Here is a 27,679-nt window from a genome sequence, read left to right as displayed (position 1 = left end):
GAAACAATAGGTCTTCCAGGGGGATTCATTTTATCCTTATGGATTTTCGGCAGTATGTAAAAGGCTGCCGTTTTTGGGTGACTTTTATTCAGAAAACCTCTTTCTCCCTCACTGATCCATTCTTCTCTCATAGCATGGTCGGTGAGGCTTTTTATTTCTTCTTTCAATCTCAAGGTGGGATCTTGTCCGAGGGTTTTATAAGAGTCTATGTCTCCCAAGAGTCTTAGGCATTCTTTTTCGTATTTGCTGGTTTCCATAATCACTATCCCGCCTCCCTTATCTGCGGGCTTGATGGTAATGCCATCTGTATCACAAAGTTTTTTCAAGCTGTTTCTTTCAGCTCTAGTCAAATTGTCCGGTTGAAAATTTTTCTTTTTTATAGCTTCCTTCACTTCTTTTATAACCTTATGTTCAAACGCCAAAATCTCGGGCGGGCATGCATAAGGGGGAGGATTATAGGTGGACTTATTCTTGAGACCCGTTCTATTAGGTGTGTCTTCGTTCTCTCCAGACACTCCTGATTGGGTCCGGTCTAAATTAGGTAAGAAAATCTCGAAATAATGTTTAAGTCGTATATTCCGGAAAAAACGATGAAGCTCTAATTCAGTAGTAAAAAGGTCAGCCTTTGTGGTAGGAACAAAAGATAAACCTTTTGACAGAATTTTCAATTCTTTGGGATTCAGAACAATCGTGGATAAATTTATGATAGGTATTTTGTCTTGATTCTCTAATGGTTCTGATACCATTGCCGGGTTCTCATCCCTGGTCCCTGATTGTATCGTCCCTGACTCTGTCTGGGGCGTCCTCTCTGATTGCCTCGGTAAAAACCCCTCTGTTGTTGACCTCTTCCTCCTATATTCGTGGATTCTTGATGATTCAGTGATGGATCTGAGCCACTTGATGAACCGGACGTATTGGAGAAGGAAACAAATTTATTATTTCTCCTATAGCTGGCTGTTCCCACCTGAGTAGTGAAGAAACCTTCCTTCAAATACGGATATGTTTTTTCTTCCGAATAGTTAGCCACATCTTTTTGAAATTTAAAGATTTTGCGATCAAGATTGATTTTCTTAAACTTGACAATTTCTATTTCCAGGTCTTCCAATTGTTTTTTCGCATCTTTGATTGTTTTACTTTCTAAAAAGGCTTTTTCCAGAGCGGCTAATTCATCTCCCTGTTTTTTAGTTTCTTCCTCTGCTGTTTCGATTATGAGGATAATCCAGTCCCGAGAACATTTGTTGCCAACCCCACTGAAGTTCTTCTGGAACTTGGGGTTGTCAACAAATATTCTCGGGATGTTTCTTACTTGGAGTCCCTCGGGGATAATCCCCGCTTGTAGATATTGCAACATAAATTTCCCATGTAGATCGGTTCTGGTCAATTTTTTCATTTTTTGTGTAATTTTTTCAATGTCATCTATTCCTTCTACTGCGGGCACTGCCGCAATCACATCAGCCCCTAGTGCTGGTGTTCCCATGAGCCTTCGGAAGTGCTCCTCGGTAAACGAAATAACATGTACGTTTTCCATTATTATAGGGCTCAATAATCACCCACCAGTAATAGTTGCCCCTACAGCCGCGGGCTGCACTAACAATGCAATAAAGAGAAAGGGTACCTGTTTTAAAGTCCCTAGTTCTACAGGTCAATCTAACACCAATATCACAGGATTTGAACTAGTAGACCAAATGCAAGGATGACGGAGTACACAAGTGGTTTTAGATTGGTTTACAATTCCCAAGTTTATTTTCTTTAATTATGCAAAAAATGCTATATCAAAAAATATATATATTCGACATTTCATATAATTCTGTGGCCCATACTCTTAATTCATTCATTCACATTTATACTTTCTTCATCAGTCTCTCGTTCTACACTTCATACTTTGGAAAAATGGTCTGTATATAAAAAACAGTAAAAACATCTGTTATCTCTACATATGTTTCCAATTCATTGTGAAACACATCCCCACCAATTAGGGGTATTACACAAGTCTGTGTTCTGTTATTCCCACAGTTCTCACGTCGACACGTGTTTCAGTTGCTCTCAGCGAGCATCAACATTAATGCTCTCTTTGTATGGCAACCTTCTTCAGGACAAAACAACCCATTTTTCAGGCACATGTATTGACATGGGCCACACCATCTAGAAAAATACATAAAACACTATGAATATTGTGTATCCCTGTCACTCCTTTTCAAGTTATTTAATTGCATATTAATATGCTGTGTTCTATAATCACTAGAACAACAAACCAACTCACCTCCTATCCTGATGGGGTCAAGAGGAACAGTGGAATCTGGAGGCCAATAGTCCTCTCGTCTATGGGGTAAAAAATTGTATCCATTACCTAAGACTGTCTCCGTTTCACTTGATCGCAAAAGCCAACATTTTATTTATAACTTCACAGATCACCACGGGTGGAAAAGACCCAAGTTAAAGAAGGGGGAGGGCTAAGTCACTCACTCAAGGTAGCAACAGCCACAGCTTCCCAGGTGGGTTCATCCAAGACGGAGTGTTCTATGGATGAAATGTCTGAGGCGGAGGCTTATAATTCCAAAGCTATCCGTCTGTCAACGCCTTTTCTTCTGGTTCATAAATCTAAAAATAATATATAAACAATAATATATAAACACCATTGGTTGGTTTTATATATTGCACTTAAGCTAGAGATTATTAAATGTGGAGTTATATTACTCCATGCTCACCCACTTTTCTTATCTCTTTTGAATTGTCAACACAGAGGGAGTAGAATTAATACTTATCCGCTTTTTTAAAAAGACATTAATCCAAACTATTTTGTTCGGATGACCAACGACTAGTACTAATCCTAACACATATAAGTCTCTTATGGTTAGAGAGACATGGATCGATCTAACAAAAACACGCGTTTCTGCCCATATATGTTATTTACAAAGCAGCTGCCTCCCATTTATACTTGTGCCAGCGGCATCATCTCGTATATCACAGGGGATTCATTTATACTGTCACTCTGATGGAGTGTACTTACCCGATTCTCGCCGTCACAGATTTTCTTTCCTGCCTGCATCGAAATGACGCATACAGCAGCCAGCGGGGTCGTGAGTACCATCCACACGAATCCTTGTGTTCATGTTCATAGAAAGCGGACTTGAAAAGTGTACGCGAGCACCGAAGGACGTCTCCTCAATTTACGCGCTCTTGTATCATGTCTTGGTTTTTTATTTTGTATTTTTTATTTTGTTTTGTGTGTGATCTCATCATCACATTTGGTTAAGAAATATACAAATCAACGGTGACCAAGCGTCTCCTAACTTATAAAGGCAATATTTCTATTTCGATAGAAAACAGACTAATCCAAAGTCTGTTACTGAAGGATTTACATTACCCCATTTGTTGTAAGGACGCAGAATAAAACTCCTATTCAGGAGAATATAAATTATCGCACATCTTTTTTTGTTTTTGTGTAAATACCGCATACACTACTATACCATGCGTTGGTAGGCGTATTCATTACAAAAATGATGGATGTTATCAGTTATTTTGGTAACGTCTCTAGGTGTAAAATTCTAATTCGCTGCAAAGTAAAATGTTGCAGGGAACAAAGCTAATTTTACATATGGGCAATCAGATGATTCCATTCCACAGACAGGTTTAGGCCCCGTTTCACTGTATCTAAAGTGTATATCCAACATTGTTCCTTCTGATGTAGGAGAGTGCCCATATCGCCACCTCTCCTTGAAGGTTTTATTACTTGTAATACAAACCACGTTAGGTCTGTATCTTTGTGACCGTATCTCCCAAAATGTTCCACAAGCGGCTTATCCGCCACTTTATTCCTTATACAGGATCTGTGTTCTGAGATGCGCTTCCGTACTTCCCTAGTGGTCTTTCCTATATACAAAAGATCACACGGGCATCTTATTACATAGATTGCATTCTTGGTTTTGCAATTAGTATGCATTTTTAGTTGCCATTTAATTTGTCTGTACTCGAAGTCGGTTCTCACCTCTGCCAGTGGGCAGGCTAGGCATCCTCCGCATTTGTGGTGACCGATCACGGGGGGCAACCCCCATTGACTGAGTATCGTCTGATTGTGTTTTGGTTCCACATATGTATGTACTAGTTTCTGCCTCAGATTTTGATTTCTTTTAAAGGCAAACATTGGTCTCTGATGTAGAGACCCATCCTGTTTCACCAGGTCCCAATTGTGGTTGACTATCTTTTTAATCTGATTACTTATTGGGCTATAGGTGGTAACACAGACCAATCGTTCTTTTTTTACCTTAGGCTGATGGGTTAAACATATATCCCTATTGGTATTTTTTGCCCTTTTCAGATTGTTTCTGACCAGTCGTGTGGGATAGCCCCTCTCTACCAGTCTAACTTGTAGCTGTTTGGAATGTTCCATGAATTCTTGACTGGTGCTGCAGTTGCGCCGTATTCTTAAAAATTGCCCATATGGTAAATTATATCGCTGGCTTGCAGGATGAAAGCTGGTGTAATGAAGCAAGGTATTGCGGTCTGTTGGCTTTCTATAAAGTGTTGTCTCCAATTTTGCTCCTGCTTTTCTGATAATTAGATCAAGAAAACTTACCTCTACAGTACTTGATTCCATAGTAAACCTGATATGGGTATCTTGCCTATTTAACCATTGATGAAATAGTTCCAGGGATTCTGCAATACCTGTCCATGTTAAAAAAATGTCATCGATATATCTATGCCACCCTTTCAGGTGTTGGCATAGATCTGGGATAGTTTTCAGTACATTTAAATGTCCTGATATAAACTTATCCTCAAAATCTGCCATATACAGATTCGCCACATCTGGGGCAAAAGTGGCCCCCATGCTGACGCCCTTGCATTGTTTGTACAACTGTTGCTTGTGTAAAAAGAAATTTTCGGTCATCGCTAATCTAGCGCATTCAAGTATAAAAAGTGTAGGTGGTTCCTGAGGTATTGTACGGGTGTTCAAAAATTTACCCAGGACCTCCAGGCATTCAAGTTGCGGAATAGATGTATACAACGATTCTACATCCATTGTTGCGAGGATCAATCCCTGAGAGCACTCAATTTCTTGTATGATTTTAATCATGCTCGTGGAGTCCCTGACATAGCTAGGCATCTTTTCAACAAATGGCTTAAGAAAAACTTCCACGTACACTGACAGTGGCTCCAGTAGTGAATTTATGGCAGAAACAATAGGTCTTCCAGGGGGATTCATTTTATCCTTATGGATTTTCGGCAGTATGTAAAAGGCTGCCGTTTTTGGGTGACTTTTATTCAGAAAACCTCTTTCTCCCTCACTGATCCATTCTTCTCTCATAGCATGGTCGGTGAGGCTTTTTATTTCTTCTTTCAATCTCAAGGTGAGATCTTGTCCGAGGGTTTTATAAGAGTCTATGTCTCCCAAGAGTCTTAGGCATTCTTTTTCGTATTTGCTGGTTTCCATAATCACTATCCCGCCTCCCTTATCTGCGGGCTTGATGGTAATGCCATCTGTATCACAAAGTTTTTTCAAGCTGTTTCTTTCAGCTCTAGTCAAATTGTCCGGTTGAAAATTTTTCTTTTTTATAGCTTCCTTCACTTCTTTTATAACCTTATGTTCAAACGCCAAAATCTCGGGCGGGCATGCATAAGGGGGAGGATTATAGGTGGACTTATTCTTGAGACCCGTTCTATTAGGTGTGTCTTCGTTCTCTCCAGACACTCCTGATTGGGTCCGGTCTAAATTAGGTAAGAAAATCTCGAAATAATGTTTAATAATGTTTAAGTCGTATATTCCGAAAAAAACGATGAAGCTCTAATTCAGTAGTAAAAAGGTCAGCCTTTGTGGTAGGAACAAAAGATAAACCTTTTGACAGAATTTTCAATTCATTGGGATTCAGAACAATCGTGGATAAATTTATGATAGGTATTTTGTCTTGATTCTCTAATGGTTCTGATACCATTGCCGGGTTCTCATCCCTGGTCCCTTCCTGAACTTTCGTTGCTACGGAAATTGATGAAAAAACAGCATGATGTATAATATACCTGGCACTGTTCCAAACGAAAGGAAGATTTCAAGGGAAGACGGTGCACCTGGTATGGAAAACACGAGACACATACCCGTACGAAAACAACTTCCTCAAGGTTTATTTGAGTTACCACAAGGCCAGTTTGCACGCTGAAGCATTCAGATACATAACAAGCGGCCCTGAAAAAGGAGAAACAAAGAAAGTAACGTTACAGTACCTACCATGTGATTGGTACGCCACTGAAGTTCCTGGTAAACAAGGATGTTGGGAAAGACCACTGATAATACTAACAGGGAATGTGTACCTGGGTGACAAATGGGACATAGGAGTGGTTGGCAGCAACATGGTAACGAGAGAGGATACTAAGAGTATTGCTGAACACAACGACAGATGTTGGATGACTTGGGTCAAGTACGTACCCATGCTAACGTGGATATAGAAGGATGAAGACCCAATAACAATACTGCCGCTGACTGCGCCTAAGGTATGCTACCAACATAAAGGAGAAGTGGACGTGGGATACAACACCAACTGTGCAAGCGTGACGGAGTTACCTGAGGGGGGAGCAGGAACAGCAGTGGTAATGGACCATTACTGGACCTGCGGAGACAAGGCATACCACACACTGCCCCCTCTGTGGAATGGTATATGCACAATGGTACACGTCAATGTACCATCACTAGTGGTGCCCCAGAAACATGTGAATGTGGCAAACTTTCCCAAAATGGATGAAGGAAACAAGAGGAAGAAGAGATCTGTACACCCTCAGAAGGAGCCAGAGAACCAAAACAGTGGCAACAATACTGTCCTGAATAGGAAGAAGAGACAAGGAGAACCTCTGACAGGAAATTACCTATGGGGACGGTTGGAAACAGTACTCTCTTCAATCCCGCCAGAACACAGACTATTCAGCAGAGCAGCAATGTTCTTCTCCTCAATAATACATCCGGGACTACAGGCTTACGCAAACGCAAAATGGCTCCAGATAACTAGGTGGGAACTAATGATGACAATTAATTCTACAGGAAATGGATTTAACGCAATAAAAGAAGAACTGCGAGCAGTGAGGATGGTAGCACTACAGAACAGATATGTACTGGACCTCCTCACAGCAATGGAAGGAGGAGTTTGCGCAAAGATAGGACAATCATGCTGCACATTCATTCCTGCTAACGATGCTGACAATGGTACACTGACAGAAGCAGTATCACAATTGGCCCAGATGCACTCCAAAATGATGGATGAAAGTAAAGGTGTGAAAAAGGATGACAGCTGGTTTTCAATATTATGGTCATGGATGCCATCTTGGTTGTCAGATGGACTGAAGATTATAGTTGGGTGCATTATTGTGGCTGGAGCTGCACTGATCTTGATAAGATTTTGGAAGGCCCGGAAGGCACGAACCACTGACGAGATGATCGAAATGGTTGGTATGCACCCCTTGATGCCAGCAGATGACGGCCAACACACAGGCATAATAATAAAGGAGAGAGAGAAGTTGCGCAACCAGATCATCACCAACCATCTGGACCCACCATCTGTGAAGCTCGAAAACCCAAGAAACCCAAGGAGCTACATAGGGAAGTGGGTATACTGCACACCTGGAGGAACTTGTGTATATATGTATTGGTCATTTGAAGACCATGTTAACCACTATGGACATTTGGGAGGAGTAACTAAAATATGGAGAGTGAGAGGAGATAAGGAAAAGGATATGTTTGTGGTCGACAAGTCGACCAGAGGGGGGACTGAAGTGGGAGAATGGAAGAAAAGGCTCCCACCAATCCCCTCTCACCCCTGGCCTAGAGGATCGCGGCCCAGGCACCCGCCACAAGAGGAGTTTGCCCATCTACCAGACGACCAAATACCCTGGTACAAGAACATACGGATGTGCCCTCCCGCGTGCCCACCCGCGTGCCCGCCAGCCTGCCATACCCTTGCCGACGCCTGCGGCATGGAGGGACTCGACTGAACCATCCAGCACTAACTCAACACATCGTTAGAGATGCCATGACGACCTAGCCAACGGTCAGCATACCCGTGCAACATACACACTGGACACTCCCACACCAATCCACACGAAGAACATACTCAGTGCTATGACGTAGGTGACGGACACACCCACAGACGCGCACCTTTATTATTTTTCACATAGGCTTCTCAAAATGCAGAAACGCAAGACGCACAATGAACTCATCTAAAAAAGCTTGCTCACGCTTCTCCTAAACCCATGCGCAATAATGAAAAGTATAATGAAGACACGATACTGGGGATAAAAGCAATATGATACCATAACCTAAAGCGCCTGTGTATCAAACGGCTCCACCTATACACCAGGCCCAAGTAGGCCTCAAGCAAGAGTTTCCATGAACATTGAATGAGCAAGAGTACAGTTGCTGATCCCGCAGAATGAGCCCGGCGAAAGCAGACAGTCAAGGGCACAATGTTGCTAACTCGCATGCCACAAGCCGACGCCAAGGTCACACCTGCAATTAAGCCAGGCACACAGTGGAAAATGCAATATTAATTGTGCAGAATTCTGCCTCAACCACGGTCCCACCTCACGTGACCAAGCCGAACCTGACAGGGTGCCAGGCCCGGGAGGAGGGAGACGCCTGGATTCCCCGCTTCAAGACTCAGGCAGATACAATTAAGCGTCTCAATGGACATCTGCAGCGGTGGGAGTAGTCGGCTTTCCAGCATATGAATAAATCTCACATTGTCTACACATACTCATAGTGAAACATTGTTGCAAATGACAGGTACACCGCGAGCTGGGAACAGCGATGGTCCCAGACTGGGGGGCTCGTGTGTGGACCAATCAGAACATGGGGCTCTTATCACTGACGCCACTAACATTGACCAATCCTCAGGGGTCTCCATGTAACAATTTTCATGTATCAATTTGAAGGGACAAACCAAGTATACCACCTGACTAACCCTCAACCACTAACAATGCTCTCTATACGTATGCTATACTAACCCTACCACTCGAGGGGCCAATCCAGAGTGGCGATAGGTTTTTTGCTAACTTTCCCAGGTGATGCAAGTAGCGCGTCATACTAAGGTAAAAAGGGCCTGCGAGCCCATGATGAGGAGAGAGTGTCAGGACGGACGCGTACGATCCTTGACCCATCCCTGCCATTTGTTCAATAAACAGCAGAACCACCTTGCTTCTTGCGTGTGCCTCATACTCATTTTTTGGGATACACGGGAGGAGTTGGGGCCTCCCTGCCCGGAGGTCCACGGACGGCTCAGCCGACCCCGGGAGAATTTCCCCCCGACAGAATCCTAAGTTTGAAATATTGCTAGCAATCTCTCCAGCATGGAAGTCATTAGGATCTGGTAGTCCAAGATTGAGGTCTCCAACTAATAAAACTTGGGAGCTAGGTTTAGTGTTGTTAGCAAGGATGGTCATGATGTCATTCGAGAATGTAGAGAGAGGGCCTGGGGGTCTATAGATGAGGTGCAAAGTGGCTGTGTTATTATAGGATAGAGAGAGTTTGACTGATAGGGACTCAGCCGAACTAAGTTGTGTGTTAGGAATCAATCTCATATTGATGTCGTCTTTGTGGATAAATGCAACGCCACCTCCTTTAGAGAGGTTGGAGTTGCAATTACTTCTAATAATGGAGTATCCGTCAGGAATGGCTAATGGATCTAGGTCACCTGGCCTTAGCCCCGCCCACCTGGTGCCTTCCTGGTTGCCGATTTTTTTACCACTTAGCAAGCCCCGCCCACATGGTGCCTTCCTGCTTACCACTCTTTTCCCTACTTAAGGAGCCCTCCAGCCTCTTTTCCTTTGCTGCTGGGGAGCAGGTGTAAGTGGATCTATGTCACCCGGCCTAAGCCCCGCACACCTGGTGCCTTCCTGGTTGCCGCTCTTTTTTCACCACTTAGCAAGCCCCACCCACCTGGTACCTTCCTGCTTGCCGCTCTTTTTCCCTACTTAAGGAGCCCTCCAGCCTCTTTTCCTTTGCAGCTGGGGAGCAGTTGTAAGTGGATCTAGGTCACCTGGCCTAAACCCGCCCACCCAGTGCCTTCCTGCTTGCCGCTTTTTTTCACCACTTAGCAAGACCCGCCCACCTGGTGCCTTCCTGCTTACCGCTCTTTTCCTTGCTTAAGGAGCCCTCCAGCCTCTTTTCCTTTGCAGCTGGGGAGCAGTGTAAGTGGATCTAGGTCACCTGGCCTAAGCCCAGCCCACCTGGTGCCTTCCTGGTTGTCGCTCTTTTTCACCACTTAGCAAGCCCTGCCCACCTGGTGCCTTCCTGCTTGCCGCTCTTAACCCTACTCAAGGAGCCCTCCAGCCTCTTTTACTTTGCAGCTGGGGAGCAGTTGTAAGTGGATATAGGTCACCTGTCCTAAGCATCATCCACCTTCTTAGCCCTGCCTCTTCCTTCCTGCTCTTAATTCTTAGATCAAGGGCGTCTTTTGACTGGGCGTCCCAAGCAAAGGGCAGTCAAAGAAAAGGGCAATTCCTGTTCAGACCAGGAGGATCCAGGACCCGAACCCCTGCTAAAACAGCAGGTAAGCATGCACCAACATGTGTTTACACCCTTTGTCCCCATAGGCCATCCACCCTCTCTGGTCCCCCTGTGTTGTTCCCTTGTGCCCCCCTCCTTCCCGCACACATGAGTCTGTCCTGCTACATTCTGGTTTCACCATCACCATCTTGTAGCCAATGCTGGATTTTATTTTATGGACTTCATTGATTCACAGTGTGTTTCCCTTTCTCAACTCTCATGCTGGACTTCCTTTGCATCTTGTACTCATGGTGACCCTGAATCATGATGTTCCCATCTTCATCTTATATCCTGGCTTGCAACATTATGTGTTACTACTGACTTCTGCTATTATATTCACTCTCCCCTCTTGCTTCTGCACTCTTTTTGAATGCTTACTCTCTGTTCTCTCCTCTCCATTTTCCTATCTCCACCCCTCTTCCCCTTACTTTCTTCAATGCACTTACTCTATCAGAATTGTCCTTGGACCTAGTATGATAGCAACCTCGTCTGTCGCTCCCCCATCCCTTTACTGTTTCTCCCCCCTCCCTACAGCACTATCTGAACGTTGTCAGGCCTAGTACGATAGTCGCTTGTTTCGTTCCTCCCCACCCTTTCTGAACCCCTCTCCATCACCTTTTGTTTTTCTCCGGCTCTACCAGAAATGTCGTCAGGCCTAGTACGGTAGTCACCTGTCTGTTTCCCTTTCTTTCCCACTCTCCCCCTCCCTTCCTTTTCTATGTCTTTGCTCTTGCACTATCTGAAATGTCGTCAGGCCGAGTACGATAGTTATTTTCACAACTTTACTGTTCATGGCCTGTAAGAATGTCATTGTATTTTCCCTTGTTTCCTCCCTTGCCTTGAAGCGCTTTGAAACATTATTGTGTATAGGTGCTATATAAATAAACTATCATATCATATCACTCCTGCAAACCCAGTGCTCGTGCCTGCCTGCACAGTGCTGCACAAAGCCATGGTGCAGTGCCCACTCACATGTGACAGCCCCCCACACCCCGCCACACCTCTCTGTTAAGCCATGCAGGATCGAGCAGTACAAAATAATAAGCATAAATATAAAACCAACACATCCGTGCAAAGTTACCAATGCACTTAGTGGGTAAAGTAAATGAGGTCTTATATGCAACATTCTTAGGCTCTATCCCAAACTTGCACAGTAACCTTGTCATCTACAACAAAGCCCATCCTATGAAATCAAAACCAATTCTGCTATTTTTTCAGAGTGATTCTGTGCTTCTTTTGTGTTGCAGGTCACCATCTTTAAAAGTATTAACTGTTATTGCGTGGGTTGGAGGAAGGTAGAGGAGCCAATGTTGCTGTGGTCAGTGTTTAGCCATAAACCATGGAACTTCCAGCCCCCTAAAAAAACTGAAATAAATAAATAATATAAAATATAAAGACACACACAGGTGAAGAACCGCATGCCCCGTAAATGTATGTCAGAAATATGGACACACAATTGCATTGCCTTATGTTTCACCTGAACAAAAATGACACAAGGATAGCTTGGATGCAATTACAATACGCGTGCCAGACTTCACAGCACCTACTATTTAACACGTTTGTTAATTGAATTTGTGAGCAGCTTGGGTAAACAAAATGCTCTAAAAAGCAGAATTCAGCAATTATCTCCACAGTGTGACAGAGCCACCACATACAAGTGAAATGGAGATCAATGTACATCCAAATTTCATCACCACTGTTCCTTACAAAGTGGACACTGCTGTAGAAGAACTTAAAGCAGTATGGAGTTTTTAAGCATCATCAAACAGGTGACAGACACCAGAGGGATCTTGTATGTATTTGTTTAGCTCTCAATAGCGAACCTAGCTCACTGCAGAAGGACTAAAACAGCATCTCAAGGATACTTGCCAAGCAGGCAATAGTGCTGAATTGAATTTATTAGATGGTAAGCATGATAGATTTGTTTTCACAATATGTGATTGAATATTGATCCCAGTTACTTTGCTACTTTTTTTGGATATTATATTCAGAAACTATTTAAGAATAACAAAATAAAATTTCTGGCTGGCAGACACAATATGAGTTGAATCATTTTTGCAGGCAGTGTTGGCGTTACTCTCACAAGAATATAACTTTTATTATTATTTGAGTATGATAAAGCTAGTTGAAAGAAATAATAAATCAAATGTGATCTTTTGATAAAAACACATTTTAAAAAATGTAACTGAAAATGAGCTTCCGAGCAAATTAAAGAGTCGCTGCTTAGCTATGATATCCCTTATTTTCAGTCATCATAGGCGTCAGAATGTCCTAATTTACACATCAAATGAATCGCCAGGATTGGGTAACATGTTTTATTTGTGCGTATGCTGCTTTCTTTCCTTATTATTAGAATCTCTACTGAATTAAACTTCAAGATATACACCAGAAGTGTAATGATATGGATCTCTGTGGCGAGCACACAATCATGTCCTTCAAAAGTATCTTTCTTACGGATTTAGGTCAAGGCAATATAACAATACGCATGCTTTCCTAGATGTTTAAATATGAAGTGATATTTATGGATGGTGGCTCATTTTGGTTGTATTGTTTAGGTGGTTCTTCTACATCAACATGTATTGTGGTAATTGTTTTATTATGAAGTGTGAACCTGTGATCTAAATGAAAGTTAAGGCAAGAAATGTGAATTTTATTTTAGAAGTTTTATATTATTATTTGTTTATTTGTTTTGGTTTAGAAAAACCTTTAGAAAAATATTCATTTTCGTTACAGAGAATACAAAATAAGAACAGAATAGCGAAACAAAAAAACATATTCACATTTTCAAATAAAAAGAAAACACAGTTAATTTCCTATATCTAGCATATTAACACTACTTTCCAATTCATATCATTAATGTTCACAATATTACTTAACGAAGTCACCTAATAACGATCCAAAAGTTCATCTTCATTACTTTTACATAGTTAGAAAACCAAAGCCAGATTAAAATGAACAGAAAGTAGAGAAAGAACAGAGAATTTAAAACAGAGCACACACATTTCTCAGAAATGTTGCTACTCTGATATTCAAATTGCCATTACTGTTGTGTAGCATTTTATACCAAATAAATGCTCTATTTACTTCCGCAGTGTTGTGAGCATATTGCGCAAAGTATAGGAGTCTTTTTTCCCTCAGTGCCGGGCATAACAGCAATATGTGTTTCAGGTCCTCTACCATACCTTCAATACCACAGAACCTACACCACGGCCATATAAGTTGAGCAATGGATCTAATTGAGAGTATTTGGTTAATGGGCAATACGTTCAATCTAAAACGCATAAAATCATTACGGATTCTTTTATTTGGATACTTTGTTAGGTAACTTTCCATCCCTGGTAACCATTTATTTACAGCACACACTTGTTGGTAGAGTTTGGAGCCCGATATCTCGTTTTTGGTATGGATCCAATCGAAACCCAGCACACTTTCCTTCACCCTTCCCGGGTTGTTCCTAAGAGAAATCGTGGAAATACCCATTAGCATCAAGTTTTTATTTATTTATTCGTTTAATTCCACTATGAAAGGATTGCAAATATCCCAACCTGCATGATAATATAAAGTGTTAGTCTCTGAAGAATTGCATTTTCTCCATAGCGTCATTCGTTTCCATGTCACTAGCGCCTGAAGCGAATTTAGACCCATTTCGTACTTGATTAAGTTATACGGGATACATTTTGGTAAGTGATACATTACCGATTTCCAAATATAGCTTTCTATCGAGAACCACTCACCTTCACACGTTGAGGAATGAAATTCGGCCCCATATATTAGGCGGGGAATTACTTTTTTTGTATAAAATTCTCTCAGAGGGGACATAGAAAATTTCCCAAATTTTGCATCTAATGCCTGCATTTGAGAGATAGCAATATCAGCCATGAGTTTCAATTGTGTCCTAAGTAAGGGTCTTGACTGTGCCCCTGCTATTGAGAAGCCCAGATATTTAAACTCCGCTTTTGCTTTGAGATTTATATTTCCAGATACCCAAGATAGCATGTTTGATTTCTTGTTCTTCCTCCCCAAGTGCACAATTACTGTTTTGTCCGGGTTAACCTTAAGAGCAATTGAGGTAATAAATCCCTCAAAAGCTCTAAGCATGCGTTGGAGTCCCACCTTAGTGGTGTCAATTAGGAGGAAATCGTCCGCATATGCAAACCAGGACATACAAGTATTCCCAATTCTTGGTGGTACTAATCCCCTATTTAATAACGCCTGGTTTGCACCGCTAACATAGAGGTTGAAGATTGTGGGAGCCAATCTATATCCTTGGCGCAATCCATTGTGGATAGTAAATTGCTCCGAAAGGGTACCTGCAGAGTCCAGTCTTACTTTCACATCAGTCTGAGAGTATACTGCCCTCACTATGTCTAGCAAAATTGGTGGCATGTTTAGTGTTCTTAATCTTGACCATAGTATATTCCTATCCACCAAGTCAAAAGCAGAACTCAGGTCCATAGATGCTATAAAGACCGAGGTATCCACCTTTTTCATTGCTTCAGCTCTCAGGCAATATAGAATAAGCCCCCCACATTCCGTCCCCATATTTTTCCTAAAACCGAAATGTCTCATATCCAAGATTTTGTTATCATCAATCCATTTCTGGATGTCTCTTAAAACAAGTGAAGAAAATAGCTTGGATTCCGGATCAGCAATGGCTATAGGCCGGTAGCTCTTGGGACATAATAGGGAACCTTTTTTGAATACCGGTATAATAATGGATACCCTCCAGGACAGGGGGAAGGGCCTGGTCAGTAGTATATTCGAAAACAAGGTAAACAATATTTTTGCCCATAATTCGGGAACAGTCTTGAGAATTTTGTTAGACAAGTTATTAGGACCCGGCGCTCCTGAATTTTTTGATTTTACAATAAGGTTTTTTATATCCCAAACGGTAAAATTCAGGAGCCAATTTGTTTCATGCTTCCAAGGAGCCCCAGCCCCCTCCTTATTAAGAGCAAACGTGTTTGAAAAATGACCCTGCCACGTTGCTTCGTTGATTGGTTTCACTAAGTGCTCTTTCTGTGGTTTGTCCCAATTGTTAATTAAATACCAAAAATGTCTTGAATTTGAGCTTCTTAATGCACTTAACTTTTTTTCCCCCTCACTCTGACCTTTATTTATTCTATGTTGTATGGACCAATTTTTGTAGCTTTGTTTAACTTTTTTATTCTTTCAGCTGTATTTTCTAGAGTAAGTCCCGATTTCTTAATTAGTCTGATCTCTTTTCTCATATCCCTCTTTTTTTCCCTGATTTCTATGTCAAAGTTATGGGATTTGTCGTTCTTCCATCGGTTGTCCGTTAAATTGGTGTTGCCCAATTTTGACACGGCACTGCCAATGTAATCTGTAAAGTTGTTAGCCGCATAGGTCTTTTTTTTTTCTGGTTCTGAAAAATTCTCAAAAGCTGCTACCATGGAAACAGTAAATTGTCTACCTTTTTTCCCCGTCCATGCAATTCTATTCCCTGTTTGATTGACGTTTAGATTGTAATTATATACAGTTTTGGGTTCGGTAAGTACAGTAGTACCTATTTCCAGTGACAAAATGTAATGATCACTAAGGGAAGTCTCAATGTACTCAAGTTTACCAGAACTATAGAACAAGTCCCCTGAACAGATAATATAGTCAATTATTGAGTAGCAGCCTCTAGCTTTCCAAGTTGGGGGATGGTTTACCAAAATTTCCAAGCCCCACATCTCCGCAAAGTGGGACCACAACCTCCCCCTGCAGATTGAATTATCAGGACATATAGAAGCATCCCCCAGCCTGCTAATCAAAACATCCCCCATGAAATAGTCCCCATGAATGACTGCATTGAGATCACCCGCGATCACTATCTGGCCTCCTATATTAATTAGCAACCAGTTCTGCAGAAGGGACCCTAAATTGCATAGTTCAGCCCATAATTGCCTGTCCGAAAGTTCAGCCGGATTCCAATATGTATTAACCAACAAAAAAGGTGTGTCCCTATTATTGTACAACAATGAGAGGCCCACCGCCAGGAAATGATGTGCAAAAGCCCATTCTCCCCTAACTTTTGGGTTCAAATGGTTTTTTGCCGCTATGAGGGGGCCACCTTTAGGACGACCTCTTCCACCCCATTGTGCACATTGAGAGTATACCGTATAACCCTCCCAACATAAAGGAACCCTTGACCATGTTTCTTGGATGAAGAGCAGGTCATATTGTGCCAAGTCCCTCATTAAATTCACATTATTTAGGAGATTAACCAAGCCTCTCGAGTTCCATGTTAACACTTTCCACTTACCATTTACCTTAACTAAAGTGGCTTCCCTAGTTTCTTGAGGCTGTCAATTGACTCTCTCAGCATCAATGTGAGCCATCTCCAGTCCTGACTCACATCTTTTTCCCTCTCCTCACCCCTCACTCCATCCTCTTTATTTGAAGGATCCTCCTTCTGTAATCTTCCTGTGTTACGTGTTAGCTCAGTCAGATAAGAGTGAGTCTGAGCATACTCAAATATATCGAAACCCCTTCGATGAAATTCTTCAGCTTCTTTCATCATTAGGTTTCTGACCAAAGGAGAAGGTATAACTAAACGGACATAATCCAGCCTCTGCCTATGTATATAATCCACCAGGTAAATGTCTGTTGATTCAATCAGGCTTAAATTTGGAATCTGACCCAGTAAGGACAAAATGTATGGTCGATTAAGAGAAGTATTGTTCTGATCTAAGAATAGTGTAGTCAGCACCAGGATTGGTAGGTCTGGTCTCACCGGGTCCTTCAGATCAAGTGGCCGATATGAGTGAAGCTGTTCCTTCTCCTTCATCTCATTTCCCCTCTCCAAGTCATCATCCTTCCTTCCCTTGCAATATTCTTCATATGAATCTGCCCTCCTAAGGTTCTGTCGCAGTTCAAACCCACTTTTAGGAGCTTCCTGCTGCTGTTTGTCCCTTAACACTCTAATGATGTTTAGGTACAGCGCCTCGTCCTTTGCATTCTCATGTGTTTTCCCTCCCGGTATCTGATTGTCCTGCTGCTCCAGGTTTCCCCTTGGGACCCCACTATTATCCTCAGAGTTCTGTTGACGTGGGTTGTATGCCCCCCAATCCGATCCCTGATCTAGGGTACAGGGATTTATAATGCCCCTGATCAAATCTGGGTTGATTTCACTTTCATTACTCTGGGGAATTTTCCAATCCCTGCTACTCTCACCCCTAATATCCGCTATGGGTATCATGTTCCTTACAAGTCCCTTATTAATCGGTATTTAATTTCTCCCCTTCGGCATGCTTTTAGTCATAAGTCCCTCACTTCGTGTTACATGGTTTATCTCATTAGCTTTTACAGGCATTCCTATGGTAGACATCATTTCCTGCGGGGGCGCTGCATTAAAAATTTCATACACCTCGTCCTTTCTTTTTATTTTTCATTACTTCACATAGTTGCAGATTTCCCTGTATATAATCACTTTGAATAGCTTGATCCTTCCCCTTATTGGCGATCCCACCGTTCTCCATTAATGAGATATTATTCTGCGGTTGTAAATTTACTCTGGGGTGGAGATTCATCATTCACAGACCCCTGAATTAAATTTCTCAGAAATTTTCTAGAAGTTGTGGCCATTCCACCCTTTTTGTTCGTATTTTTTTTAATTTTATTTTGACATTTTTTTTACCTGTCTTTTAGACAGTTTAATTCTGTCATTTGACCCCCTGACCCATTTGCCCCGGTACTTTCATCTAGACAATTTGGATCAGTGTCCTCCAGTGAAATAAGACCCCTCACCCCTAATGAATCAAGTGCATGTTCTTGTGATGCATCTACCAAAATAATCTCTTCACTAAGTGGAGCCTTGGTAAGATCCACCAACCTGTCCCCCCCTTCCTTTTCCTTTAATCTCTTCTGAGACTTCAGCAATGCATCTGATAATATGTCAGGTAACGCTCTGCAATCCGAGGTTAAGTTAGTCAAAGCCTTAGTAAGATCCACCAACCTGTCTTCCCTTCTATTTCCTTTAATCTCTTCTGAGAGTTAAGCAATGCATCTGTTAATATATCAGGTAGAGCTCTGAAATCAGAGGTTAAATTAGTCAGACACTCCGTTAGCTTACGCAGTTCCGATAAGATAAGTCGATTAAAGATTGTCATCATTACAGTAAATTCAGAGTCAATACTAGTTTTTGTGGAATTATCCTTGGCAAAAGTAGTGCCATTGGAAAAATCTAACAGTTGATCATAACTTGGATTGTCATGCATCTCATTATCATCAGGTTTGTGAAGATTCTTATGCTCCTTATTCCAATTGCTTCCCATCCCTATAGGCAGATCAATATTCGCCATATCGTCATCACCAAACAGCAAGTTGAATATTTATTTTTTATGCAAGGTAGGTTCAGGGTTCTGTTTAAGTGAAACTGTATTTTAAAAATGTATAACTGGTAAAATATGTTTTTTACTGTGTTTTTGTAATTGATGATTTTGAGAAATGTATTCTTTTTTTCTACTATGGAAATATGTGTTGTAAAGGTTGAAGTTTCTTTAATCAAATACAAGTACAACCAAAATAAAAAACATGTAAGATGACTTATTGGCACGCATCAATACAGACACAACACCGTTCAATCTATAAAACATTCTGTATATGGTATGTAAAAGATACAGACATAATAATCAAATGATAGATGCATGAGTAAGAACAATTCCAGCTGAAAAAGAAGTGTATGTTTTCCACATAAACAGTGTATCGACACATTTACCCATGTAAAAATGGTTCTAGAATATACTATTTTTGCATGCTCTTACTGTGCTGAAGGTCATAGTCTACAGGACATATTACTGAAGCAGGATATGTGGTCATTGATGACATTGATGTAGCAAACGCTATTCATGGATGATCTTCAGAAGTGAAATCTTTACTTTATTATTATTATTTTATTTGAGGGCGTGATTTGATAGAATGCTGTCCGTAAACATGCATTTACATATTACTGATCACAACCTATGATACACAGATCACCCTACCATATTATTTTCACAGCCCAGGTATGTTACTTTTAGCATTAAACACCAGGGTCCATACTTCAGAAAATGTGTGCTGGTGTGGTGTGGTTCTTGCATTCTGGCCACAGTCCAAACATTCATTGAAACTATATATGTTTGGAATGGAACCATTTTTGCAGTCACAACAGGTGCACTGCCCAGGTGCTATTTTCTGTTACACATTTGAGAACAAGTTTCAAAACAAAATAATATCACAGATAATATCAATGATCTTTGAAGTGGAATGCTCCTTCCTTTTGAACAATTGCAAGAGTTGGCGTGGGTCTTCTGATTAAGATCCTGAATATATTCAACAACTGTCCTTCCCCTGCAATCAGAAATATAGCTCATGAACGTATGATCTTATTTATATTTAGTTTATTTGGGGTAATATAGAGTCCTCACCTTGCTTCGGGAAGCGGGTGAAACACTGTTCATTGGTAGCTTTTGCAGGCATATCAAAGATGGATACACGCTGGAACATTTCTTACCTAATAACATTTATTTAAATTGTGGCTTTCAGGGACTAGTTACCACTGGCCATTAGTGGGGAACAAATAACAGTGCTGACTGGGAATTTGGGGGTTGGACAATGAAGTGGGTGGTTAAAGGTGAACTTCAGTAGAGAGACTGGACTGTGGGTGTATCGCATGGTGTGGGAAAAAGGTGGTCCCTTGAAAATGAGGGTCTTGGAATTATATATTGAATTGCATCTGAGTGGGTGCAAGTCAGATGTTGATGGGCACAATGCTCCACAGTCTTCTGTCATAGTGGAATGTGTGTATCCTGTTTCTTTCTGACTTGCATTTCTGCATCTCTAGATTTTGGTATGCAGTTGTTTATGTACTCCAATCACTTCCAGAACTTATTCAATCTAGATGGCATCACAGACTGCCAAGATTTACATTTCTCACAATCTATGTTGGTGGATCGCAGATCGATGAATCCCAACCACATCAAATTCAGCACAGCCGTGAGAGGACATGCTCTGTGGACCTCTGGTGTCCAGCTCCCAGTCCCTAAGGACCAAATCTGATAACTGTAATGTTCGTTTTAACAATTTTTCACTACTTCTCGCTTCTGCATCAGGTGACAATTAATGCGTAAGTCACAATTAGACTGAATTAATGGGAATCACTCATTTCTTGGTCTCCTGTAGAACAGACGAGACAAACAGCAGTTAGTTCAGAATGTGGCTGCCAGATTGCTGGTAAAATGGTCAGCATAGAGCATATCTTGCGTGCTCTGCAACATTTGCTTTGGCTCCCTGTGTAGCCCCAGGATTGAGTTTAAGGCTGTATGTATATCTCATGAGGGCTTCTACACCACTGTCCATGACCTCTTCTCAGGTAAGTTAAATTGACAAAATTCTAGCCAAGCCGCTCGCTGGGAATAGGGTTCTACTGTATACCTACAGCTATTGATATGAACAGTTTGGAGATATTTCTGGAAGCAAAGTTGTGGAATTGTATCCGATATCTTGTCTGAAATATTTAGGGCCTGATTCATAGAAGTGTTTTATAATGGTGCAATCCAATAGGAAAACCTTCCATGAATCAGGCCCTTAGTGTCACATAGGCTTTAGACATCACACAAAAATGCACCTTTCCCTGATGTACGACAGGAAATCGTTTTTTGTTTTTCACACACTGTTACTCATTTATGAGTGAATGTTCTGTTTATCTTCTGCCTTTTGCTGACCATGTTTTAATGCTTTAAATAGACATGTAATATAACATAATAAAACGTAGACTGGCCAGGTGTTGAATTCAGTTGTTGTATTGAGTGCCAATGATAGTGGCTTTGCATGCCATAATGGAGGAAATGTGCATGGTGGCGTCTTAGTATATGATGCAGCTGTCTTTGGAAGTGATGCCGGCTTGTAGGGGTAGCCCGCAAAATATGATCATAGTGGATGTTATGTGGTCATATTTTCAGAAACTATTATTGAGCTGTGCAGCTGCATGAATGATACTTTTATGAGCCTGGGTGGTGGTGGGTAGGCAGTGAGCACAGAGTTTATTGTATGAAGGTCAGACAGTTTCAATATATTTAGAGAACATATGAAGCTGGTGTCTGGTTAGAAGAGCTTGATTTAATGTTGGAACCATGATGTCAGAGCTGTCTTCCCTATTTGTCTATTGAAAATTAGGTGGCTGTTTATATGCAATCCCAAAGGCCTGGTGCAGGGTAGGCTTTGGGTAGACAACTAGGTATGGATGTAGATTGTATGTTGTTCCCAATGAGGAGCAAGCAACCAATCTTGGTTGGGTTCAATTTGTAGTTGGAGAAGGCTCTCCAGGTCTAGATCAGAGCAGGGAGAAGGAAAGGCCCTGAGAGTGTGGATGTCTTTGATGGATGGTACTTTCAAGTAGAGTTGTTTGTCATATGCATATTGGTAGATGCCAACGATGTAGCTGGTGAAGAGAGTTTCCATTTGGGTCTGAAGATTATAGTTTATAGGATGGATCCGTGCGGTACTCATAGATAATGGGTAGCGTTGGTAATCTGAAGGTGAAATGGGCAAATACTTGATAGCATGTTAATCAGTGTATGACCTTTCCTGCAATGTCCTGGCACTGATGCAATATGTTTTTAAGAGTCTACTCTTTTGAATGCTGCAGACAGACCAAGGAGTACAAGAAAGCATTGGTGTTAATTTTTTATCATGCTTTCTTTGTCTACTGCTTTGATGTTGGCTGACTTGGTGCGGATTTGCAACTGATGCCTGATGGATAGGAGACCATAGTCATTGATGTGTTTGAATGTAAGTGGCTCCAATTATTTTAAGGATATTCTCTTGGAAACAAAGGTATGCCACTGGGCGTCAGTTGCTGAGTTAATGATGGTCAAGTGTTGGCTTCGTCAGTGTTCGAGGATTTTTCCAGATTCAAGGGTGGTGGACAAAATACCCTGAGCGAGCTATGATCAGGAGGATAAATTGGAAGGCTTCTGTGGGGAGTATCTTGAGGATAGTGGTTGGAAGATGTCATTGTAATAGGAATGCTATTTGAGGGGTCTTTTCCTGATCCTTCTTTCAGAGTGTTTTGGAGGAACTCACTGTTATTATTGTGCATGGTGGGATAGGCAGGGCTTTGTCTGTATTGATTGATCGTTGTTGTTGGCACATCTTGTTAATGGAGAAGTTGTTGATGGTGGTGAACATTTGATGGATGGAGTGTGGCATGCTTTGAAGAGAACCTTGCTTTTGTTGTGGTCTTTAACTCTGATGTTCCTGTAGTATGCAGCTCTTGCTGTGGTGTTCATTTCTCAGGAGTTATTCAAGTGATTGTCTCCTGCTTCTCAATGACTCTTTTGCTAACATTGAGTACTCCATATACCAAGGAGAAACCATGAGTTTCATATTTCTGTGTATGTTCTGGCGCATATATGTTAATGTTTACTTTCATGGTGACCTTGACAGATTCTAGTAGAGTGATGACATTCATGTGGTGGGGCCCTTACATCATGGGGTGATGTTCATATGGTCTTTTTGAGTGCTTCTAAATTGAAGCCTTTGAATGATCCAATGTCTGCCTGATACACTTGGGCAGGGATTTTATTAGTGGTCACCTATAACAGCAGCTGCTACTGATGGATTCATTCAGTCAATTTCCTCTGAATCATGCAACTGAGTATGGAGATGATCCCTGAGCCCAGCGTTCACTCCTATCTCCAAATACTTTGAAGTTAATCATCATTGCAGCAGTCACATGGACACTTATGAATTTATTAAATAAATAAAATAACACACTTCATGTGTGTTCACTTCATCAGGTTTCCTCTTAGTGATGTGGCCTCATCCATAAAAGATGAGACCCAGGCAGTTACATTCTTTCAATCCTCATAGCACCATCATCATAATCATCATCATCATCATCCTCAAAGTACAGTTCTTGCAATCTAATTTTTTCCTTTTTACTGCTGCAGTTAAATATATGAGGACCATTAAGAGGCTGACTTTTTTCTTGATTTCATTGTGACACGGGTTGTCCAAAAGCCAACTGATGAGTAGGCCTGGCTGAATCACCCCAATTCCAACTTCAAAGGACTTGAGGTTCAATCACTTAATTTGGGTGAATCCATGGGAGGTCCCTGAAAAAAGACGAAATCCAAATCAGTCTAGCACGTTAGGATGGGATTGGGAAGCATGGATGCAGATTTGTGCATCACAATAGGATTCGCCTAAGCGCATCATAGTGGATTAAGGTATTCTAATTTGTAGTCAGTCAGTTCTTAGGCACAAAACGAGTCAGGAAGTCTGTATAAAGAATGTCCTGTATGCTGCTGAAAGAGAAATATTTTAACCATGGTATTGATTATAATGGTATATTGTATAAATATTGTCTGTGGTTTAATGGAGGAATCCTAATGAGTTAAGATTACTACTACTGTTTTCTATGTGTATTTTCTTTGGATGCACAAAGTGAGGTGGGTATGAGTCACTCCGGGAATGGGAGAAAGAGAGATATTTGTGACAGATTAGGAACGATTTGCTTGTACTTTTGGGTCTCTGTGTGTTATTTGTGAATTGAAAACTTTCATTTTTAGCTTGGAATCGTTTATTTTTGTTTTCTTAATTTGTTTTCAGGGCACTCAGGCAGTTTATTCGGGAAACAGTTAATTTTGCTTGTGATAGAATACTGTACTTTTGTATTGTGATTTGAATTTTAATGTTGTCGCTTAAGATGGATAAACCTGCAGATTTGTCCTACTTTAGAAGCAAGTGTATTTGGGAAGCCAGTATTTTTTCAGGGAAACCGTTGATATCTTAGTTGATAAACCTTCATTTATTCTTAGAGGAAACAAACTTTTTTAAAGATAAATATTTTTTTATGTATTTTGCGTTTGGTGAAACAATATAACCTTAAGCGCAGTTACAGAAAATTAAAAAGAACAGAATAAAATCCTTACATACATTTCATACCAATATTAAAAACCATTCACAGTTTCATATTAGAGATAAACCCTTTAGATCCTCCATTAACATCGATGCATAGTACAAATAACATTTCATCAAGACAACTGTTATTTGTATTTTGGTTAGAAGAACCTCATTTTTGTTGGGAAATGGGCCAGGAATGCAGGGAGAGGACGCTGATGTGTAGGTATCTGTTCTGGAGGAGTATCATTATCTGGATGTAGTGGACTCCTACTTGGAACCAAAAGAGGGAGAGGCACAGTTTATGAGCATAATCACGTTGAGGCACACTGACCATCTGCTTCCTCCAGTAGAGTTTGCTGCTCAATAAGTTGTTGGTGGAGATGAAGATGCTACTGGGGTTGATGGTAGGAACAGTGGTGACAATGACACAGAGTCTGGTTAGAGGCATGACCTGGTGGAACATTCAGTACCACCGAGGTCAGTAGATGCGTCACCATATGGGTTAGTAGGAGGGGAACCAATAATATAGGGTTCAGGAGGAAAGGTATTACCAAAGGGGTCAGGGGGGTATGAAGCCCAGAGAGTTTTCAAGGAAGGCACAGGAGCACATCTGAAAGAACAGGGAGAGCAGGAAGACAGCTTCCCCTATTCATCCATGCTCTTGGGTCCGAGGCTTTTTTTAAATGCCTGGTGTGGTTTAGCATCAGACGCTCTTCAGAGGGGAAAATCTATGCTAGACACAGCTCTCTTGAGCCACCTATGGCACCGGCACCAGGATTTGTGAAACAACTTTTAACCAGCCGAACACCACACTAGTGATGATGATGAGATTGGAGAAGGGACATTGAAGGAGAACAGAGGTAAATGGCGCAACCATCATCAGAAGCACAGCGTGGTTCTGACAGAAAGTGATTCCTGCTCATGCAGTGACAGGTTATTACCTAGGCACAGAAAGACAAGGTCAAGCTCAGGTGACGTTCCAGGTAAGGTGGGAGACAGGGTCAAGGTCCCAAAAGGCAATACCATTGTTTTGTTTCTGAATGGGGTATTTAAGTTGCTTTCGTTTTCTGCTTCCCCCTGAAAAAATTATTTACAAAAAAGTGCAAAAGATCACAACTTTAAAAAAAGTCTTAAACCCAAAATATAATACCCTGAAAACAGGATTGGGGGCATGTTATATGCCGACGACCTGGTTATCTTTGACCATGTGGTAACAGGCTTGAAACCTATGCTTGAGAAACTGTCCACATATGTTAATGAGTTTAAACTCTCTGTAAACCTCCAGAAGACCAGAGGAATGGTTGTTTCCTCCAGAAAAATGTGCAAGGTGAATCTGGGATCCACGGTGGGGACTATTGAACACATGGATAGTTACACATACCTGGGCCTGGAGATGTCTAGATTTAAAGGGTATGGTGTGATAATCGATACCAAGATCACAAAGGCCAGAAAGATCACAGGGGTTTGCTGTAAATGTGTAAATGACCATTTGGTTTTCACAATGTCGGGTGTATTAAAGCTATATAAACAATGGCTTTGCCCAACTGTTTTATATGGACTCAAGGCCCTTGCCATGAAAGATCTTAAATGGCTAAATAGGGTAGATTCTAGTTTTTGGAGAGTGGTACTACAGTTTCCCAAGGAAAGCTCGATAGAATACATTAATCTAGAACTAGGACTTGTTTTTCTTAGAGCCCAACTACTAATAGGAAGAGGTAGCCTGATGTTAAAAGCCAGAACTTCTCCCACTTGTCCCTTATTAATTATCTTGGGCACCTGTTATACAACTGATACCGACAGAAGTATGTATATTAACCATGAACGCTTATTTAAGGAACTTTATGATGAAGTCGGGTGGGTCCCGGATTACAAAATCTGCTCAAATTTCCAAACTTTGCAAGTTGCTTTAAAAAGAAAAATTAAGAAACATGATTGGATATGTAATTTTGAGCACCTTAGTTCTTTAAAAAGTTATGTTTATGTTTCAACAGTGTTTTACCAATATCTGAAGCCAGAGAGTTACTTAGAAGCTTGCCCTGACCCTCGAGTCAGAGACATCCTCCTCAGACTTAGAGTGAAACAACTACCGATTTTGGCTAAATATGCTGCCAGAAGAGCGATCCGCAGAGGCACTAGATTCTGTATGATTTGTAACATTCCATCAAATCTCGAAACACCTAGACATATATTGACCGAATATCCTCACCTCGGCTCTTTTTATAGGGTGACATTGGGTCACCTTGGCCATAATTTAGATTATGTTAAAAGCAATGAGTTCTGGTCTTCTTGCATCAATGCTAATTCAGAAATGGTATGGTTGGCCCTTTATACAGTCTTGAGATTTGTCATGAACCTCCTGGAGCAGATTGAACTTGACATAGAGTATTTGAATTTGTATTTGTATTTATTGAAGTTATATAGGCCTTCAATCCAAAGTGTTTTACATAAGAACAGACAAAATACAACAAGCATAAAATGGCAATTGAATCATAACTCGAAAACAGTATAAAGAACGATTTACAACATTGCAGAGGTGAGGAGGGAGTAGGGAGGGGCAGGGTGAGCGAGGGAAAGGTAGGAGTTAGTGGGGGTAAGAGAGGGAGAAGAGGGAATGTAAGAGTGAATGAGGAAGAGGAGAAGAAAGAGTGGGACTATATAAGAGTTAGGGTGGGGAGGAAGGAGGTAGAGAAGGAAGGGAGAAGCAGCGGTAGGAGGTGAGGAATGAAGGTGAGGGAGAAGAATGAGAGGAAACAAAGGGTGCTAGGGAGGTGAGTGAAAAAAGTAAGATTTGAGAGAAGAGCGAAAGGAAGGGAAGGAGAGGGAAGAACGGATGTGAAGTGGGAGGCGGTTCCAGTGGAAGGGAACAAGGAGTTGGAAAGATCAGAAGCAGGAGGGGGCTCAGGGAGGTGGAGGAGGAGAGAATAGGAAAAGATTAGCAGAACGAAGAGAACGAGAAGGGGTATAGAAAGTGAGAAGGGAGGAGAGATAAAGTAGGAACACAAAGAGTATGCCAGAGATAGAGGTTAGTTTACTGCAAGTGTTGGGTCTGTCAAATTGTTTCTTAAATTGTTATATCTGCGATGGAACCATTTGAAATGCTTTAGCGGGTATGTATTCTAAATGTGAGGTTTTTATCGTAGCTTTTGTTTTAAATGGAACATATATTTTTATATACTGATAGATGTTTTATGTGAAATTAGAACTAATAATTGAACTAATATACAAATATAATAAATAAATAAAAATGTAAAAAGTGTTCTCTTCACCCAAATC

This window comes from Ambystoma mexicanum, chromosome 7q (genome assembly GCF_040938575.1).
Source record: "Ambystoma mexicanum isolate Mex_15411 chromosome 7q, UKY_AmexF1_1, whole genome shotgun sequence".
In the NCBI taxonomy this organism is placed as follows: Eukaryota; Metazoa; Chordata; class Amphibia; order Caudata; family Ambystomatidae; genus Ambystoma; species Ambystoma mexicanum.
Note: the sequence above shows the minus strand (reverse complement) of the source record.